Raw genomic sequence first — 20786 nt, 5'->3', positions numbered from 1 at the left:
CTCTTTCTTTTTCTTTTTTTGCTCAGTCCTTTTACCCCCCTCACTCTTCATCACACACACACACACACACACACACACACACACACACACACCCCAGAGCTGTCTTCCTCTCTATCTATGAGTCTGCCTCTATTTTGCTTGGTAGTTCAGTTTGTTCATTAAATTTCACATATGAATGAAATCATATGGTACTTGTCTTTTTCTTACTGGCTTATTTCACTTAGCATAATGTTCTCTAGGTCTATCCATGCTTGCAATTTTATTGATATTTTCAAAGAATCAACTTTTGTTTTTATTGACTTTTCTCTTAGTCCTCTTTTCTATTTAATTACTTTTTGTCTTTATTATTTCTTCCCTTCTCTTTATTTTGGGGTTTATTTCCTCTATAGTGTCCAACAGCATCTTCTTAAAGTGGAGGCCTAAATTGTAATGTACTTTTTTTATCCTGATAATATTCTAGTTTGAGTCTAGTTTAATATAGCCACTCTATTTTTCTTTTGATAGTTTTTTCTTGGTATTTTTTCCATTCTTTTACTTTTAACCCAGGTTTAGATATTTAAAGTAGGTTCTTGTAGGTATTATAGAGTTAATTGTTGCTTTATTAATGTAATTGGAGTAAAGTTCCTAAATAAAAGGCCAATTTGACAATATTGTTTTTTTTATTTAGGGTCTTTAGTCCATTTACATTTCATGAATTATTGATATGGTTGGGCTTAAATCCACAATCTTGCTATGTGGTGTTTATGTTTGTCTGAATAAGTCTTCTTTTTCTTTTTTATTTAATTTATTGGGGTCACATTGGTTAATAAAATTATGACTATGTCTTTTTCTCACCTTCATTTCTGAAGGACATTTTTGCTTAATATAGAATTCTAGGTTAATAGGTTTTATTTTCTTTTTCCAGTAGTTTAAATCTGTTTTTTCAATTATTTATTGGCTCATATTGTTCTGATAATAAGTCTGACATCTTTCTTTGTTCCCTTTTATATTCATGATATTTTCTTTTCCTCTGGCTGTTTTAGGATCTTCTCTTTATCATTGATTTTCAGTAATTTGATAAAGATATACTTTGGTAGGTTTTTTTTGCTTATTGTTTATGTGATTGTTAATTTTGGTTGGGATTTGTTGAGTTTCTTGGGTTTATAATTTATGGTTTTTATCAAATTTGGAGATGGTTTTTTTTTTTATCAAATACTTTTTCTATCCCCTATCTTTCTCCTTGGATTTTATATAGGTTTGTAGAGTACCTGAAATTGTGTCAAATATTGCTGAGGTTCCATTCACTTGTTTTAATCTATTTCTTTCTCTGCTTTCCTTTGGATAGTTTCTATTCCTCTATCTTCAACTTCACTGATGTCTTGCACTATACTATCTAATCTTCTGTTGTGTTCATCCTATAACATGTTCATTTTAAATATTGATTTTTTTCATTCTTGGACGTTCCCTTTGATTTTTTAAAATGTTTTTATTTCTCTACTCACTGGTTTGTTTGTTTTTAATTCCATGTGCATATTTGTTACAGCAGTTTCAAAGCTGTTACATGTTGATTTCATCTTCTATGTCATATCTAAGTTTCTTACTACTAACTAGTTATTTTCCTGGTAATGAGTCACATTTTACCATTTTTTTACATGTCTAATCATTTTTATTGGATGCTTGGAATTGTGATTGTTACACTTGGAATGCCTAGATATTGTCTTCCATTAAAATGTTTTCGAGTTTGTTTTGTCAGGCAATCAATTTACTTGTGGATCAATTTGATCTAATTGATGTTTGTTTCTTTTCTTTTCTTTTCTTTTTTTTTTTTAATATATTTTATTGATATTTCACAGAGAGGAAGGGAGAGGGATAGAGAGCTAGAAACATCGATGAGAGAGAAACATCGATCAGCTGCCTCCTGCACACCTCCCACTGGGGATGTGCCCGCAACCAAGGTACATGCCCTTGACCGGAATCGAACCCGGGACCTTTCAGTCCGCAGGCCGACGCTCTATCCACTGAGCCAAACCGGTTTCGGCTGATGTTTGTTTCTAAAATTTTAGGAATGTCTAGAGTAGCCTTTACACTAGGGTTAATCTTGCCTTACAACTAAACTGTGAACCTTCCGAGGTCCCTATTTAATATTCTATGAGGTCTCACTACTTTGGCTAGTTGGAACTCAAATAGTTTTCAGTCAATTGTAATCTATGAAAATTGCTTAGTGCGTCTCCTTAGTGGTTCCTTGCTTGGCAGTGAGGAGTTTTCATGCTCTGTATAGATAGATTAGAATTCAGCAACAGACTAAAGTGGACTTCTGTGTAAGTTTCTCTGCATGGCTGCCTGCTCTTTAGTTCACTGATCTACAAATCCAGCTACCTCAACCTCCTCAACTTCTGATTTCTGTATCGTCAACACAACAGGACCACTGAGTTCTGCTTGGGCTCTTCCTCTATGAGCTGCCATCCAGAATGAACAGAAAGCTGGGGTCATTGGAAGAATGACCCCACATTGCTTTGCTTACCTTCTCTCAAGGGTCACAGTCCTGTACTGCCTGTTGTCCAAAATCTGAAGATAGTTGTTTAATTTGTTTCCCCCAATGTTCTAGTGTTTTGGGTGGGAGAGCAAGTACAGTCTCAGTTACTTCATCATATCTGGCAGTGAAAGTCAAACATGGTGTTTCAATTGCTGTTATACTATAGGAAAAAAGTTTTCTGATTTAACTAAAATTTACATTAATCTACAAAAGACATAACCTTCCCCTTCAAAGACCACAGTAATTCCTTTTAATCATTGAACTTATTTGAAGAAGAGCAAAGAATAAATGGTCAAAGAAATCCTAAAGTGGTGATGTTGGCAAGGATTTCCATACAAAAGGATGTACCCTTTTCAGTTAGCAACACTCTTCACCTCTCACCCTTCCTCACCCGCAGTCTTGGTTCTGGATTCCCCCTGCAGTACACTATGCCCTTAACTTTTTTCAAAATATCTCTGAACAAAATTTTCTGCCTAATTATCCATCTGTTCAGAGCCCATCTCCCCATTCAGAGACCGTATATATGGGCCACACTTCAGTGGTGGTGGGAGACTAGCTCAGTATTTATTGCTTTTGACCAAGGTAACATCTGTTCTTGTCAGCAGGCACTTTCTGGGGACAACAGTTCTGTCTTTGTTGTTTAACTCAAAAGAGCACATCTAATCATCCCAGGTAGGAACAAAGGCTTCTTGGCCAGTCATTCAGAGTGAACATTTTAATTAGATCAACTCTTTAAGTAAGTCTCCAGGTGAATAACTAATAAAACTGGAGAACTTTTCATAACATTTGGACAAAATATCTATACCTCCTTTCAGTCTCCAGAAGAGCAATAAAGGGAGCATTCAAAATGATTGCTACTTAATTGACCTCCAAGGAATGATACAGCCTTACTTGACAAGTATGTACAGTTTGGGTTTTTAGTTTTATTTATTATTTATTTTTACTGTTTTTAGTAATTTGTTAATTGGCACATTTGGAGTCATTTAATTATTAATTCAGAAACAGTTATTTCACAGTTAATATGTGTCATGCCCTATGCTAGCCATTCTCTAGGGATGAATGGATATGGTGGCTGTTTCCCAGAAGTTCACCGTCTCCTGAAGGAGCAAGATATGTAACTGGATTATTATAATACTAGAGGCCCAGTGCATGGATTCGTGCACCAGTGGGGTCCCTCTACGTGGCCTGTGGGGATTGGGCCGCAGCAGGCGTCTGGGAAGGAGCCTGAGCCAGGCCAGTGCCGCACCACTCCCGCTCATCCCGGCTTGCTACACCTGCCGCAGGCTCACTCCCAGTCAGTCCCAATCTGGAGAGGCTTGAGCCACCTCAGTGGCGCTTGCCAGCCATGAGCCCAGCATCTGGCACCCATCGGTCAGCTGAGCTGCGCTCCCATTGTGGGAGCACACTGACCAGCAGGGGGCAGCTCCTGCATTGAGCGTCTGCCCCCTGGTGGTCAGTGCATGTCATAGCCCGGTCTGCTGGTTGCTTAGGCTTTTATATATATAGATGTTGTGAAGAGATGTGCAGAGAGCTACAGGAACACAGAAGGGGGTGTAATTCTCCATGCTGTAAGAAAAGCTACCCACAGCAGGTACTATTTCAGTAGTAGATTATAGTCAATATATCTGAACGTCTCAGAATTAAGATAGTTTTGAACTGAAAACATTGTAAGAGACACAGGGAGCTATAAATTAATCATTATAATACAAAGTATCTACCTGTGGAGCCTGGGAGGAGCTGCTGATTAAAGCTAAGTGAGGATATTCTTGTGCTCAATGCCCAGATTATCAGAGAGGAGAGAAATCAAGAGAGCAGGTCTGATGTAGTTTATAGTGAAAAAGCTGGATCCCTATTAGAAGGCTGAGTAATGATTGCATATGAAGGAGAAACATAATTGACTAACAAGCATGTTCTCATAGAGCAATAATGCCTAATCTAAGGTCCATGACTGGGTTTCAGCTGTATGGAGACAATGAACCTCTCCATCCCTGAATTTGTCTTTGCATTTTTAGAAGTTTGCCCATATGCATTTTTTCTTTAAAAAGTTTCTTAGCTTTGATCAGGTTGTCAAAATATCATGTTAAATACCGTTGCATAGTAAATTATCAGGTAATGGAAACAAGCCATGAAGCCAAAAAACTCAAGTTTGAGACTTGGGTCCTCCATAGACTAGCTGTGTGGCCTTGAATATGTCCCTTTATCTCTCTATGCCTAAATCTGTCATCTGCTTACCTTGTACAATTATCGTGAAAGTCAAATGATTTCATAAAACATAAATTGCTACACTATTATCTATAAAAATAAAAATTAACTTAAGTAAATGCAAATTGAATTTATTAGAAGTTTATTGCTTGATTAAATATGGCAAATCTACTCTAGTGGTTAATTCCTGTATGTGTATGTGTGTGTGTGTAAATTTAAAAAAAATTTTCAGTGTGAAAGTTTTCAAACATATGCAAAAGAAGAGAAAATAGTATAATACACCCATGTACTAGTTTCCATAATTACTAGTATCAACATTTTTCCAATCTTGTTTCATTTATACCCCCATTTCCTCCTCCTCCATTTGCTGAATTATTTTAAGGTAAATCCAATACATATTTTACTTTAGTATATTTCTTATAAAATAAGGACTCTTTTTTTTTTTTTTTAAGAAAATGGCATTACCATTTTAAACTTAACAATATCACTATCACACCCCAAAATAACAGTAAATCTTTAGCATCATCAGTGTTCCCATTTTCTGGTCTTTTTCCTGAATCAGCTCCAAATAAGGTTCACTGAACCTTTGGTTGATAGAGCTACAGAGGTTCACTCCATGCTGACCTTCCCAGGTCCTCCTCGCCAGGCCCCTAGATGCCCTTCTCCTGCAGCCAGGGCTGATCAGGCCGGAACTCTAGCAGCAGCTTCAGCCACCAAGTGGATTGGAAAGTTATTTTTGTTGCCATATCTGTTATCAACTAGGGCTCTGCCTGATTTTCCTCTGAGCTTCTGCTTTGATTTCCCTGATTAGCATCTGACCATTTAACTATTGCTCTCATGACTACTAGTATATGGGGTGGATTTAGTGCCCAGCTACAAATTCTTTGACGCTCCTTCTATTGAGTAATGATGTTTATGCCCCACTTGAATCTGGATGAGATTCCACTGCTTTGACCAATTAAATACAGCAGAAGTGGTACAATGTGACATACAAGACTGAATCATTAATGGCCAGGGAGCTTCTATCATCATGCTGTACCATTCCACCATGGGGAGCTCAAACTACATGGAAGGGCCACGTGTGGTCATTCCAGTTGACAATCCTGGTTGAGCAATCTTTACACCATCCCACAGGTATCATACCTGCAGCTGAAGAAATTTCTAGATTATTCCAGTCCCTAGTCATTTGAGTCACTCTAGATGTTTGTCTTCCCAGTTGGGACTAGAGGTGTGATAAAGCAGGGACAAGCCACCCTCACTTACGTTTTATTAGAGAGCACCCTGTCTGAAATCCTGACTCACAGAATCCATTAGCATAATAAAATGGCTTATGTTTTATGCCACTAAATTTTGTGGTGGTTTGTTATATACAATGTTAATAACCACCCTAGTTCTTGTCATACCTGTTTCCTTAGAGGGCTAAATACCCGCCCCCACCCCCCAAGCTCCTTTCTTAGTGCAATACACCGAGTGTCCACGATTTGGGAGACAAGCTAAAGAAACAGACTGAGAGAGCTTACTAGTCACTCTGCAGAATTTAGTGTAATCCTCATTTCTAATAAAGTGACTCACTCTGACCCCAGGCTGTATTTGTCATCACTAAATCCAAAGTGACTTGGTTCAATTTTTTGGACAATAAACCCCCAGATTCCAGGCTTAAAGGGGTGGGAGAAGCGTTCAAATAGTCTAAATTCCAATAAACCTTCATTAAGTCCATGCTTACCCTGCTTCCAATTCCTAAGTCTTTCTGGGTCCTGCAGAGTAAAGCCTCGTTGTTGGCACCTTCTTTTCATTCGGCTAAGTTGGAATCCACAAGCTTTCTCTCTTCTACAACATTTGTTGGAATGTCATATCAGGTGTAGTTTCCGACTGCCTTTTCTCTATCATTGTGTATTTGTGCCTTGTTTTATTCATCCTCAGGCATCTGATCTAGAAGCAAGACAGGGAAAATGGCTGGAGGGCTGATCTTATTTTCTGCATTTGGACTCGACCTCAGTCCCTGATTTCTGGCCTGCCTCTTATCCCTGTCAAACACGATACACAATATTGTGGCGTTCTGAGCTCAAGCTTTCTTTTGTTTGTTGCAGACTTTCAAGCAGCCTTCTTATTTTCAGCCCTGGGCCTCAGTGCAACCTCCACAGTACCTGACACCCCCAAATTCTGAGCCTTGGAAGGTTTCTCTGGGGTGGACAAGCTCACTACTAGTAAGTTTCCCCTTTTGTAGACTCCACTCTGCTACCTCAGTCATCACTTCTCTGTCTACTTTCTATCTCCCAAAAATGTGCCAAACTCCTGCATCTGCTGAATTGCCATTTTTCTCCCTGAGTCCATAGCTTTTAAATTTCTTTAGTTTTAATATGATCTTGGAAGAGGATAGAAACCTATGTGGTTAATACATCAAGTTTAATAAAAATTGAAAATCACCAATATTTACTTAGAAAGTGACCAATAAATAATGAAAGTTTTGCTTAGATACAAATCAGTATTTGTAGAAATAATGAATAGCAGTTGCTGTATTGTGTCACTCTCAGTACCTAATTTTCTTCTTTATTTTGTGAGAGGGTATTGCAGAATATTGAGAATCTTCTATTTCATAGAGAAAAATTGCAAATGATAATGTTTTTAACAGATTGCCCAACAGTCTCTGTTGACTCCTGATGATATCTAACATTGTAAGCAATAAAGGGGAGAAATTCCTAAAAGAGCAGAGAATGGGAAAGGGGATATCCATGTAGAAAAGTCATTGGTAAATTTTCATAAGATAGAAACTAGATGATATAATACCAGTGGATGAGCAAAAGTAGATGGATCTCCAACTCCAAGCATGTCCTGACATGGCTGAGGCAGAGGCCTGATCAATTTTCATGATACCCACATAGTCAAGAGATAATAATTATCATGAGTTTTACTGAGCACTTACTACATGTCAAACAGTGTTTTAAGCTAGGTGTTATCCCATTTAATCCTTCAACAACCTATACAATTGATACTAGATCCATTTTATAGATAAAAAAAATTGAGGCACAGAAAGGTCAAGTAATATGCCCAAGATTCTCAGCTTGTAGGTGGTAAAGTTAGAAGTGAAACTCGGGTAATTCATCTCCAGTATCTCATACTGGCTGTTTCAAGTGGCTATATTCATTTTATTTTGCATGTAGAATTCAAACTTTAAGGTTTACTTTTATCGTTGATATTTTATCTGCATTTATAAGCTGGAAAATACTGGAAGACTGTATTGTAAAATTGAGCTTATTCATCTTATTAAAAGTTAGAAAGCACCACAAACTTACAAATGCTAAATCTGTCTATAATATAATTGGATCACGTTACCCATTCACATATTTCCTAAAACTTCTATTTCTCCATGAAAATGCCACACATCCAGGGGATGCATCTAAGTGTTGCCTCACATTTAATTGAGCACAGTATATGTGGGTTGCTATCATGTACTTATATATATAACTTTATGAGGGAGCACACACAGCAGGCTGAAATAATAAAACACTAGAGTAGGCCTACAAATCTCCTATCTAATGCATTTTTTTAAAGTACAAATACAAAAGCTGTCAAAATTTTTATTCCAAAGTTTGCACAAAAGCAAGCTAAACTATGTATCATAAGTCAGCGCATAACATGTGGCCCCTGTAGTAGCTCAGAGGTACCTCAGCGCCAGCACACACAAAGCCCCTCACCCACAGGTACTTATACTGTACTTATTCTGCATGATTCTGTGCCCTACACCTAGGGACTCAAAAAAGAAGTCACATGGACACTGGTAGGAAGGGCAGAGATGAGTAACAGGCTGGTCCCACACCCACATGTGGCAGCTAAAAATCGGGAGGGATATCTCCGCTGCGGAGGTTCCTCACTGAAGAGCAAGAGGTCCCAGCCCCACATCATGCCCCCAAGTCCAGGGTTTCAATGTTGAGAAGAGAAATCCCCATAACTTCTGTCTGTAAAAACAAACAAACAAAAAATAAAAACAGTGAGAATTGAGGCTGAGTCCGATGGAGGCTGCTGGAATCCCAGGCAGTTTTTAAAGGGCCTGCACAGGAATTTCCTATGACTGAGTTCTAGCACTGGGGTGGCAGCTCAAAAGGAATCAGGGGCATATGAGGAGGAACTGAGGTGTCTGGCATCAGGGCATGAACTGGGGGACAGCTTTCTCCCAGATAAAAGTACCTGGCAGAGGCCACTGGTCCTTTGATAAGCACGCTCCTCCACAGAGCTGGGAAGTGGGTGCTATGTCTGAGTCTCCACCAGCCTGCCTATCACTGTTTGCCCTACCATTGTGATTCCCTGAGACCCCACCCCACCAAACTTGCAGGCCTACCCAAGCTGTTTCCAGTGGAATGTCCTGTCTTGGCTCACACTTCAGACTTTTCTAAAATCTCTCAAGCAGCATCTGGCCTCAGCATGCCCCTTACCCCTCTCTAAATGGCTCCAGGTAAGCCCAAGCAGCAGCTGGCTGTGTTTCACAGCTTGGCCTGTCCTGGGCACCTCCAAGCCCAGGACAAATAGCAGAAAACTGCAGATTGTTTTGTAGCTCAAGCCCTGAGCAGAACACAGGTGACCACTGATCATGGCCTACACCTCCCAGGGAGGCCGCAGAGCCAGCACACGCGGTGGACAGCTGTGGGTTGGCATTATAACCCAACCACCTCCATGATATCAGTGGTTGTAGCCAGTCTTTGTAGCAGATTGACCTGGGGGTAAATCCCTCCAGTTGACAACAGCAGTCAAGGATCAACTATAACAGGAGGGTGTACACAGCTCACATGGGGTGGGCTGTTCTCAGCTTGGGTGATAAGGGAGGCTGTGCCACTGAACCCTACAGAACACTTTCTACATAAGGCAACTCTACCAAGCCTGGGAGACTTAGCGGTTCTACTTAAAACATAGAAACAAACACAGGGGCCGGGGAGAGGTCAATGGGGGAAAAAGGAGATTCATATAATACTTTAAACAATAAAGAATTTAAATTAAAAAAGAAACAAATACAGGAAGGCCAAAATGAGGAGACAAAGAAACATGTCCCAAATGAAAGAACAAAACTCCAGAAAAAGAACTCAACAAAACAGAAACAAACAATCTACTAGATGCAGAGTTCAAAGGATGCTAATTAAACTTAGGGAAAGAATAGTTGAACTTAGAGAAAACTTCAGCAGCATAAAAAAGAACATGGATACCATAAAAAATAAGTCAGAAATGAAGAATACACTAACTTAAATGGAGAAAATTTACAGAGAATCAACAGCAGAGTAGATGATGCCAAGAACTGAATCAGCAATTTGGAATATAAGGAAGCAAAAAACACCCAATCAGAACACCAAAAAGAAAAAGGAATCTTGGTAAATGAGGATAGCGTAAGGAGCCTATGGGACAACTTCAAGCATACCAACATTCACATCATGAGGGTGCCTGAAGGAGAAAGAGGAGAACAAGAGATTGAAAACCTATTTGAAAAAATGACAGAAAACTTCCCTAACCTACTGAAGGAAATAGACATACAAGTCCAGAAAGGATAGAGAGTTCCAAACAAGGTGAACCCAAAAAAGCCCACACCAAGATATATCATAATTAAAATGCACAAGGTTAAAGACAAAGAGAGAAGCTTAAAAGCAGCAAGAGAAAAGCAGTTAGTCACCTATAAGGAAACTCCCATAAGACTGTCAACTGATTTCTCAACAGAAACTTGCAGGCCAGAAGGGATTGTTAAGAAATATTCAAAGTGATGAAAAGCAAGAATCTAAAACCAACATTATTCTAGACCTCAAAACTATCATTTAGAATCGAAGGACAGATAAAGAGCTTTCCAGACAAGGAAAAGCTAAAGGAGTTAATCACCACCAAACCAGTATTAGATGAAATGTTAAAGGGTCTTCTTTAAGAAGAAAAAAAAATTATAAAAAATAGCCAAAACCGGTTTGGCTCAGTGGATAGAGCGTCAGCCTGCGGACTGAAGGGTCCCAGGTTCGATTCCGGTCAAGGGCATGTAACTTGGTTGCGGGCACATCCCCAGTGGGAGGTGTGCAGGAGGCAGCTGATCGATATTTCTGACTATCTATCCCTCTTCCTTCCTCTCTGTAAAAAATCAATAAAAATATATTTTTAAAAAAAATATGAAAAATAAAATGGCAATAAATACATATCAATAAATGGATCTGAAAAAAAACACAATCAAAAAAGAAGCACAACAGAAACAAACTCATAGATACAGAGAATATTTTGACAGTTGCCAGATGGGAGGGTGTTGGGGAGGTTGGAAAAAGGTGAAGGGATTAAGTACAAATTGGTTTGTTACAGAATAGTCGTGGGGAGGAGGAGATCCAAGATGGCGGCGTAGGTAAACACCTAAACTGCTGCCTCGTACAACAATTTCAAAACTACAACTAAAAGACAAAACGTCTATCACCCAGAACCACGGGAAAGCTGGCTGAGTGGAAGTTCTACAACTAGAAGGAAAGAGCAAACAGCATTGAGGGGTGCACAAGCGCTGAAAAGCTGAGGTACGGAGACGCGCGAATCGGGCTGGCGACGGGTGACTGGGAGCGCTGCTGTTTTCAACCCGAAGGGAGATAAGCTCCCGATTACTCTGAACTCGTTACTGGGGAGACGCGGGGGACCCAAACTCCTACGGGGAGAAGCTGGACTGTCTGCCGTGGCGTCGGAAAGTGAGGGAGGCTTGCTTGCAGGGCTGCACGCAGGAACAATTGTTTATTGTGCTGGGGCACGGACGCAGGGACACGGTTGGAGACGCAGAGCCACAGAGCGGGCTTACTGGCAGCCATCGCTGTTTGCCACACCCTAGCCTAGTGACGCCCTGAGACCCCGCCCAGCACAATCTACAAACCCACCCAAGCTCCAAGCAGCGGCTTTAGCATATGAATGGCCTGCCCTATCGCAGCTTAACCTAGCAAACTTGCAGCCCAGGTCAGACAGCTCCAAAACCTCCAAACCCCAAGCAAAGAGGAGAAAACTGCAGTTCTTGCTGTAGCTCCTGCTGGGTGGCCTCAGACAGTAGCTGACCTGCACCCCATTGGAGATCCAGAAGCCAGTGTACCTAGTGGTCAGTGTGAGACACCAGATTTCAACTCCTCACATCCATAAGTGATACATTCAAGAGGCAGACTCAGTGAGCACCAAAGCCCCACTGAAACAAGTCCTGCACCATAAGCGTGTCTCCAGCGCAGCAGTTCTTCCATTATAGACACAGCGGGTCCTCACAGCCAATTGGCCTGGAGGTCAATTCCTCCCAGTGTACCAACAGCAATCAAGGCTTAACTACACCAAGACTTTGCACTCAGCCCACAAAGGGGTGTACCAAAGGCGTCCACCTCAGGTGATTGGGGAGGCTGAGCTACTGGCCCCTATAGGTCACCTACCACACAAAGCCACTCCGTCAACACAAGGAAGCAGCAAAATGGGGAGACAAAGAAACATGTCACGAATAAAAGAAATGGAGGAAAGCAAACTAATGGACGACATAGAGTTCAGAACCACATTTATAAGGTTACTCAAGAATCTTCTAAAAACCGCTGAGAAACTTGATGAGACCTCTGAGGAGCTTAGTGAGACCTTCAAGGACCTTAATGAGAATGCCAAAAAAATGGAAAAGGACCAGTCAGAAATTAAGCATACACTGTCTGAAATAAAGAATATACAGAAACTCAACTGTAGATCAACGTACCCCAAGAATCAAACTAAAGATCTGAAATATGAGGAAACAAAAAACACCCAACCAGAAAAACAAAAAGAAAAAATCCAAAAATATGAAGATAGTGTAAGGAGCCTCTGGGACAACTTTAAGCATACCAACATCCGAATTTTTGGGGTGCCAGAAGAAGAGAGAGAGCAAAATATTGAAAACCTATTAGAAGAAATAATGACAGAAAACTTTCCCTACCTGGTGAAAGAAATAGACGTACAAGTTCAGGAAGCACACAGAACCCCATACAAGAGGAATCCAAAGAGGACCACACCAAGACACATCATAATTAAAATGCCAAGGGCAAAAGGCAAAGAGAGAATCTTGAAAGCAGCAAGAGAAAAACGGTTAGTTACCTACAAGGGAGCACCCATACGACTGTCAGCTGATTTCTTGGCAGAAACTATGCAGGCCAGAAGGGAGTGGCAAGAAATATTCAAAGTGATGAACAGCAAGAACCTACAACCAAGATTACTCTACCCAGCAAAGCTATCATTCAGAGTTGAAGGTCAGATAAAGAGCTTCACAGACAAGAAAAAGCTAAAGGAGTTCATCACCACCAAACCAGGATTACATGAAATGCTGAAGGGTGTTCTTTAAGAAGAGGAAGAAGAAGAAAAAGGTAAAGATAAAAATTATGAACAACAAAATGACATCAAATACCTACCAACAAGTGAATCTAAAAATCAAGTGAATAAAAAATCTGAGGAACAGAATGGACTGGTGAATATAATAGAATCAGGGACATAGAAAGGGAGTGGACTGACAATTCTCAGAGGGGAGGGGGTGTGAGGGGTGCGGGAAGAGACTGGACAAAAAGCTTACACCTATGAATGAAGACAGTGGCGGGGGGTAAGGGCATGGGGTGGGGTGGGGAATCAGGTGGAGGGGAGCTAGGGGGAAAAAAAGAGGAACACCTGTAATAATCTGAACAATAAAGATTTATTTTAAAAAAAAAAGAATAGTCGTGGGGATGTAAATAAAGTACAGCATAGGGAATATAGTTAGTAATATTCTAATAACTATGTATGATGTCAGATGGATACTAGATTTATTGGGATGATCATTTAGTAAGTTATATAATGTCTGATCACTGGGGTATACACCTGAAACTAATACAATACTGTATGTCAACTGTAATTGAAAAATAAAAAGATTAAATTTTTAAAAAATATGTGAAGATTCTGTGACATAAAGACAGCCCATCTGCTAGTTCTGTACCACACTGAGAACTTGTAGTCTTGAAAGACATTCAGTGAAAGGGCATGTAACTTGTTAACTTTGGCAGCTTCCTAGTGCATAGCAGAATTCTGACTGTGCTGTGTTTAAAGTACCCCAGTGGACTCAGCTCAGCTCAGCTGGCAAGGAAAGATCTGCTAGATGGTCTATAATAACAATATTTGATGGCAATCAATTGTGTATATGAATTTTTATAATCATGATCTTATTTGATTCTCATAGCCCTGGGGATTGATGGTTACTGCAATATTATTGTGACACTTTAAAAGTGAGGGGGCGGGGGGGGGGAAGTGAGATGCAAAAAAAGTTATCTTCTCAAGGATTTCTGATTCCCAATCTCACATTTCTTTCCATACACCACAAGCCTTTAATTCAATAATTAATTTTACAGAAACTCAGCTCTGAAAGTTATGCAATGGCATAGATATCCCTTTCTCTTGAAAGGGACAAATAATTTAAAAGCAAGTGGGTATCAAGGACTTTTTCAAGGGAGCAAGTTCCAGTTGTCCCTCAGATTCCATTTTTAGGAAATAATAATAGCCCATTTACTGAGCATTTACTATGTGCCAGGAAATGGGATCAGCAACTTCTGTGCTTTATTTACATTTAACAACACCATGTGATTAACCTCCATTTTAGCGAATGATAAAACTGAGGCTCAGAGAAGTTAAGTAACTCACTGATGCACAGCCAGATAGTGACAGTGTCTGGGCTTGAACCATAATCTAACTCTAAAGCCTCTGTTCTTAACCAACACATCTTGTGGTCTCTGTATGCAAAACCGTGCTAAATCTAATGGGAGATAGCTTGTCTTTGAGTCAAGGAAAAGTTAAAGTGTTTTCAACAATTGCCATGTAAGAATGCTAGAAAGTGTTATTTAGGAGTTGGGGAGAATCATCAAAAACTAGTTTAAATTGTTTGACTTAAACTTTAGTGGTCAGGAAAAATTACTTTCCCAAATTACTCCTTTCCCTGAAGTTCAGGATACATGAGTTGTTATCCCACTTTTTTATTTTGTATATCCTTGCTAAAGTTTATCTTTATTGTTATTTTAAATGCACAATTCTCTTTATTTACTTAAGGCAGAACAGTTTTTTCTAAAAATAAAAAAACTCTTGAGCACTAGGTCATTTTAAAAAAATAAATACCCATCTAATTTTTATATATTTAAAAACATGATTATATTCATGCTAGATTCTTTTTTTAAAAAAAATATATTTTATTGATATTTTACAGAGAGGAAGGGAGAGGGATAGAGAGCTAGAAACATCGATGAGAGAGAGAAACATCGATCAGCTGCCTCCTGCACACCTCCCACTGGGGATGTGCCTGCAACCAAGGTACATGCCCTTGACCGGAATCGAACCCGGGACCCTTCAGTCCGCAAGCCGACGCTCTATCCACTGAGCCAAACCGGTTTCGGCTCATGCTAGATTCTTATGGCACAGTCTTTTTCCATATAACTTGCCACTTTTCTCTCCCTGTAGTTATTTTTTAAAAGATGCTTTCATTTTTCCTTTTCATTATTTTTATGGATTTGATCAAGCTGCTTTGTCTAGTTTCCCCCCGATATCTTATAAGTTGTACTTCCCTTTCATTTCATTAATGGCCACAACCCTTTCCTATGCTCACAACCACACTCATATTTTCCTATTTCATTGAAGAAAAGATGCCGATTGGTTTCTCCCACCTCAGGGGTTCTATTTTTTCATTTTCTCCTCAATCCTTTATATGCTCACTAGAGGCCCAATGCACAAAATACATGCACAGGTAGGGTCCCTAGGCCTGTCCAGTGATCAGGGCCAATTCGGGCTTTCCGGCTGCCAGCCAGGGCTTTCCTTTGTTCCGCACCGCCCCCTGGTGGTCAGCACACGTCATAGCAAGTGATTGAACTCCTGGTCTCCCAGTCAAACTCCCGAGGGGACACTTTGCATATTAGCCTTTTATATATATAGATTCCCCTTTCTCTTGCTGTCTGTCATTTGCTGTCTGCCTTACTTGCTTGAAACTTTGGGAATGGAATTTAGTCCTGTTTCTTATCTCCAACTCTTAGATTTAACGGAGATAGTCAAAATCTTTGTAGTGCCTTCTTTTTCAATAGTTCATTTTTATCACTTCCAGATAGTGAAAGACCCCAGGCTAATACTATCTGTTTAGATTTAAAGATAAAAATACCTTGCAAGCTTCATTGCTCACCACTGTTTCCTCTCTGCCACATCTCCATACTGTATTTCTTTTTCTAGTTCCTTTGTTTATGTCTTTTCTAGAATAGTTTTCTCATATGTAGAACATGGGTGATACAGTCTTTGATTACTAACACATCCACATTCTTCTTGACAGGAGAATGATACTTGGCTAGAGTAGGATTCCTTGGTAGCTGCCTCTCTCTGTAAGTGGTTTGTGAGATGTTGTTTCACTAAAGCTTCTGGTGTTACAGATGAGAAGTCAAGTTCCTTTTCCTTTGCAGGAAACCTGCTTTTTTTTTTGGTCTGGAAGCTTATTAGATTTTTCTCTTTAGCCTTGGAATGTAGACATTTTACCAAGATATTTCTTTTAAATCAATACTACCAGAAATTTATTAATTCCTTTTAATATGTAGACTCAAGCCTTTCATAGCTCTAGGATGATTTCTACTATAATTTAATGTATGTCTCTATTTCTTCTGTTCCTTTTACATTTTTTCTTTTAGAACTCCTTTTAAAATTATTATTGCTTTGCATGTCAGGACTCCTTAACCTATATTATAAAGAAATGAATATATTCTCTCATTATTTCTGCTTTGCACTTTGGATGTATTTCTTGTCGTTATTTTTCCACTTATCCAATCTTAGCAATGACTATCCTCTCCATTTACTGAAATGTTTGGTTTGGATATCACCTTTTTTTTATTTTAGCACGTGTGTGTGTGTGTGTGTGTGTGTGTTTAAACTTCTATATATTTAATTTTGTGCTTTTTTTTATTTTAAGCCTCCATCATTGTTGTGACTTTTTAAAATTTAAATTCTTTATTGTATATAGTATTACATAAGTCTTCTTTTCCCCCATTGACATCTCTGCAGCCATTTCCACCCCCCCCCCCAGCACATGCCCTCATCCCCCTACTGTCTGTGTCCATTGGTTATGCTCATATGCATGCATACAAGTCCTTTGGTTGATCCCTTACCCACCCCACACCACCTTAGGTTGGACAACCTGTTTGATGCTTCTGGCTCTATTTTTGTTCATCAGTTTATGTTGTTCATTATATTCCACAAATAAGTGAGATCATGTGATATTTATCTTTCTCCAACTGGCTTATTTTGCTTAGCATAATGCTCTCCAGTCCCACCCACACTGTTGCAAATGGTAAGAATTCCTTCTTTTTTACAGCAGCATAGTATTCCATTGTGTAGATGTACCACAGTTTTCTAATCCACTCATCTGCTGATGGGCACTTAGGCTGTTTCCAAATCTTAGCTATTGTAAATTGTGCTGCTATGAACATAGGGGTGCATATATCCTTTCTGATTGGTGTTTCTGATTTCTTGGGATATATTCCTAGAAGTGGTATTGCTGGGTCAAATGGGAGTTCCATTTTTAATTTTTTGAAGAAACTCCATACTGTTTTCCACAGTGGCTGCACCAGTCTGCATTCCCACCAGCAGTGCATGAGGGTTTTTTTTTCTCCGCATCCTCGCCAGCACTTGTCGTTTGTTGATTTGTTGATGATAGCAATTTGGACAGGTATGAGATGGTACCTCATTGTTGTTTTGATTTGCATCTCTCGGATGATTAGTGACTTTGAGCATGTTTTCATATGTCTCTCGGCCTTCTGTATGCCCTCTTTTAAAAAGTATCTATTTAAGTCCTTTGCCATTTTTTTATTGGATTGTTTATCTTCCTTTTGTTAAGATGTATGAGTTCCCTATAAATTTTAGAGAGTAGGCCCTTATCAGATATATCATTGGTAAATATGTTCTCCAATGCAGTGGGCTTTCTTGTTGTTTTGTTGATGGTTTCTTTTGCTGTACAGAAGCTTTTTATTTTGATTTAGTCCCATTTGTTTATTTTCTCCTTAGTTTTCATTGCCCAAGGAGCTGTATTGGTAAATATATTGCTATTACATATGTCTGATATTTTGCTGCCTATGGATTCTTCTAAGATTTTTATGGTTTCCCATCTTATGTTTAAGTCCTTTATCCATTTTGAGTTTATTTTTGTGTATGATGTAAGTTGGTAGTCTAGTTTCAATTTTTTTTGCATGTATCTGTGCAATTTTCCCAACACAATTTATTGAAGAGACTGTCTTGACTCCATTGTATGCTCTTGCCTCCTTTGTCAAATATTCATAGTGGTTTGGGTTGATTTCTGGGTTCTCTGTTGTTGTTGATGTTTGCCAGTTTAATTATGATGTGTATTGGAGTTGGTCTTTTTGGGTTCATCTTGTTTGGGACTCTGTGTGCTTCTTAGACTTATGTGACTTTTTTCTTCCCCAAATCAGGGAAGTTTTCTGTCATTATTTCTTTAAACAGGTTTTCTATTCCTTACTCAGCTTCCTCTCCTTCTGGCACCCCTACTATGTGGATGTTGTTTCCTTTCATGTTGTCCCAAAGCTCCCTTAGGCTCTCCTCTTGCTTTTTAAGTTTTTATTCCAGTTGCTGTTCTGCTTGGGTGTTTTTCTACCTTGTCTTCTAACTCACTGATGAGGTCCTCAGCTTCTTGTAGTCTGTTGAAACTTTCCATTGTGTTCTTTATTGTAGTTATGTCATTCTTCGTTTCCTCATTCTTCTTTATTTCCTCTTGGTTCTTGCACGTTGTTGAATTTGCCTTCCATCCTTGTCAGTGTCCTTATGACCATTGTTCTGAATTCTTTCTCTGACAAATTGCTTGCCTCCATTTCTTTTCTTTTCTGGTGATTCCTCCTTTTCTTTCATATGGGGGTTGTTTCTTGTCTCCCCATTTTTGCTATTCCTTTGTGATTGTTTCTATTTATTAGATCAAACTGCTATGCCATCCAGATTTTTTGAATTTGTCTTATATAGTAGATGTCTTGTGGGTCCCAGTGGTGCAATCTCTCTGGTCTTCTGGTCTGGGTATTTTGGGAAGCCCCCTACTTGGGATATTTGAGTTCTTCTGGTGTAGTTTGGTCTTGAGTGCTGTTGTCCCATTCATGGATGGAGTCTCCTCTCAAGGTGTCTGATTATGTGGCTCACTCTCTACCACATTGACCAAACAGCACAAAATACAACTCGACAAGACATGACACAAAGGGAACAAAACCCTAATGTACTCAGGACACCAATAACCCCAATAAAAGTAACTACCAGAGAAAAGAGAATTAGGAGAGAGAAAAGAGAGCAAAGATGATATCGGGGGTGGGGGAGGGAGGAGGTAAGAGACAAAAGAAAAAGAAGAAAAAAATGTGGGGAGAAAACACCACAAAACAAACAGATAAACCAAAAAATGCAAACACCCAGAAAAAGAGGGGGACAGAATCTGTAGAGGCAGAGCTTATATATAGAAAGTAAGGTTAAGGAATTGAATGAATAGGGGAAGAACCATGGTCCAGTATAGAGGAGGTAGAAAGAGAATGAGTGGATAAGAAATAACAAAAAAAAAAACACAAAATTAAATTAAAATGCTACTAATAAAAAATTTAAAAAATAAAAAGATAAAAATATATATTTAAATTTATCTATTCATTTATTCATCCATTTTTTGAAAAGAAGAATAGAGGAGAGAGTAGGTAGGCTTGAGTTTATTGAGTGGAACTAACTAAACAAGAGAAGAAGAGAGCAAGAAAGGAGAGGAAAAGCAAGCATAAAAAATTGACTAGTGAAGAAAGAGAAAAGAGAAGCGTGTGTAGAGTTGGAGCAGGGGAGAGGAAATTTGATATATGAGTAAGCCAACAGAGACTACAATAATAATAACCCGTCAATAAATCAGATAAAGATGATCAATTTTTAACAAGGGGTAAAAAGAAAGGAAAGAGAAAAACTAAAGCGGGCACAGGAGAGGGGAAAACAGGATGAAAGAGGGAGAAGTGGTGAAAAAATGTTTAAAGCTGATTTCTTGTGACGGGATGAGTGGCAGAGTTGGTGCTTTCACAAGTTCTTTTGAGATCTCCCTCCACGCCCCTGGGAATTCTTTATCATACTTTCCACAACATGGGCAAGAAGATACTTTCCTATAGCTCACTGCACATTCTTAAAACTCTGGGTTTTCTTTTGACTATTCAATGAAGACTCCTTGCTGGAATCTCCTCACTGCTCATCTCCTACTAATCCAAAACAGTCCTCTTGGGCAAAATTTGGAACAACTCCACACTGGCTGAATCACGTTTCCCACAATTGGAAACACTACTCACACATCTTAGACCCAATAATTCCTGAAAATGAAAATCAGTCTCGATGCAGCAACGTTTCCTTTGTTGGTACCATCAGAGAAGCCAGCCAAGCCAGCTGATATCTGCCAGATTTTAGCTTTTCCAGGGAGAAGTCACACTCCAGTGTGGGCAACATATCAAGCTCTTCAAGTGAGTTCATTGAAAATTCTCTCCTTTTAGCCTTGGGTGCAGAGAAAGGGCTTACAGTTTAGCTCTCCAAACAAATCTTTTCCTAGGTACCACTTTCAACCTGTTTAGCCCCTCAGTGTTGGTGAGGGGTTAAGAATTGTGTCCTGGGTTTTCAGTTACATTCTTTTCACAAATTTCCTGGGGTGGCCCATCTCACTTCGGTGTCTACCATCTATTGTAGCTGGTTGTTTCACTCATGACTTCCATTTCATATCCTAGTACAAATAATCTATGTGCACAAGCTGAATTCATAGCCCTATTCCTACCTAAAATGTTTCTTTTTCACTCTTTTTCACTTGCTCCCCAAAAGGTTTTCTTACTCCAGTGTTTTGAGACAGGTACATTGAGAGCACAGTTATTTAGAGGACATAGAAAATGTGTAGGAGGGGTGGGATGAGGGCATGCGACAGTGGGTAGGGGAGGCTGGGGGAAAGTCAGTGGGGGAAAAAAAAGGAGATATATGTACTACTATGTGTAATACTTTGAACAATAAAAAAAAAAAAAAAAGAAAGAAAATGTGTAGTGCTTTATGTTTTAAGAATAATTTCTATCACAACGTCCTCATGCTTCTT

The sequence above is a fragment of the Plecotus auritus genome, assembly GCF_963455305.1.
Source record: "Plecotus auritus genome assembly, chromosome: 9".
Classification (NCBI taxonomy): domain Eukaryota; kingdom Metazoa; phylum Chordata; class Mammalia; order Chiroptera; family Vespertilionidae; genus Plecotus; species Plecotus auritus.
The sequence above is the reverse complement of the archived record's forward strand: the minus strand, read 5'-3'. Positions refer to the sequence as shown.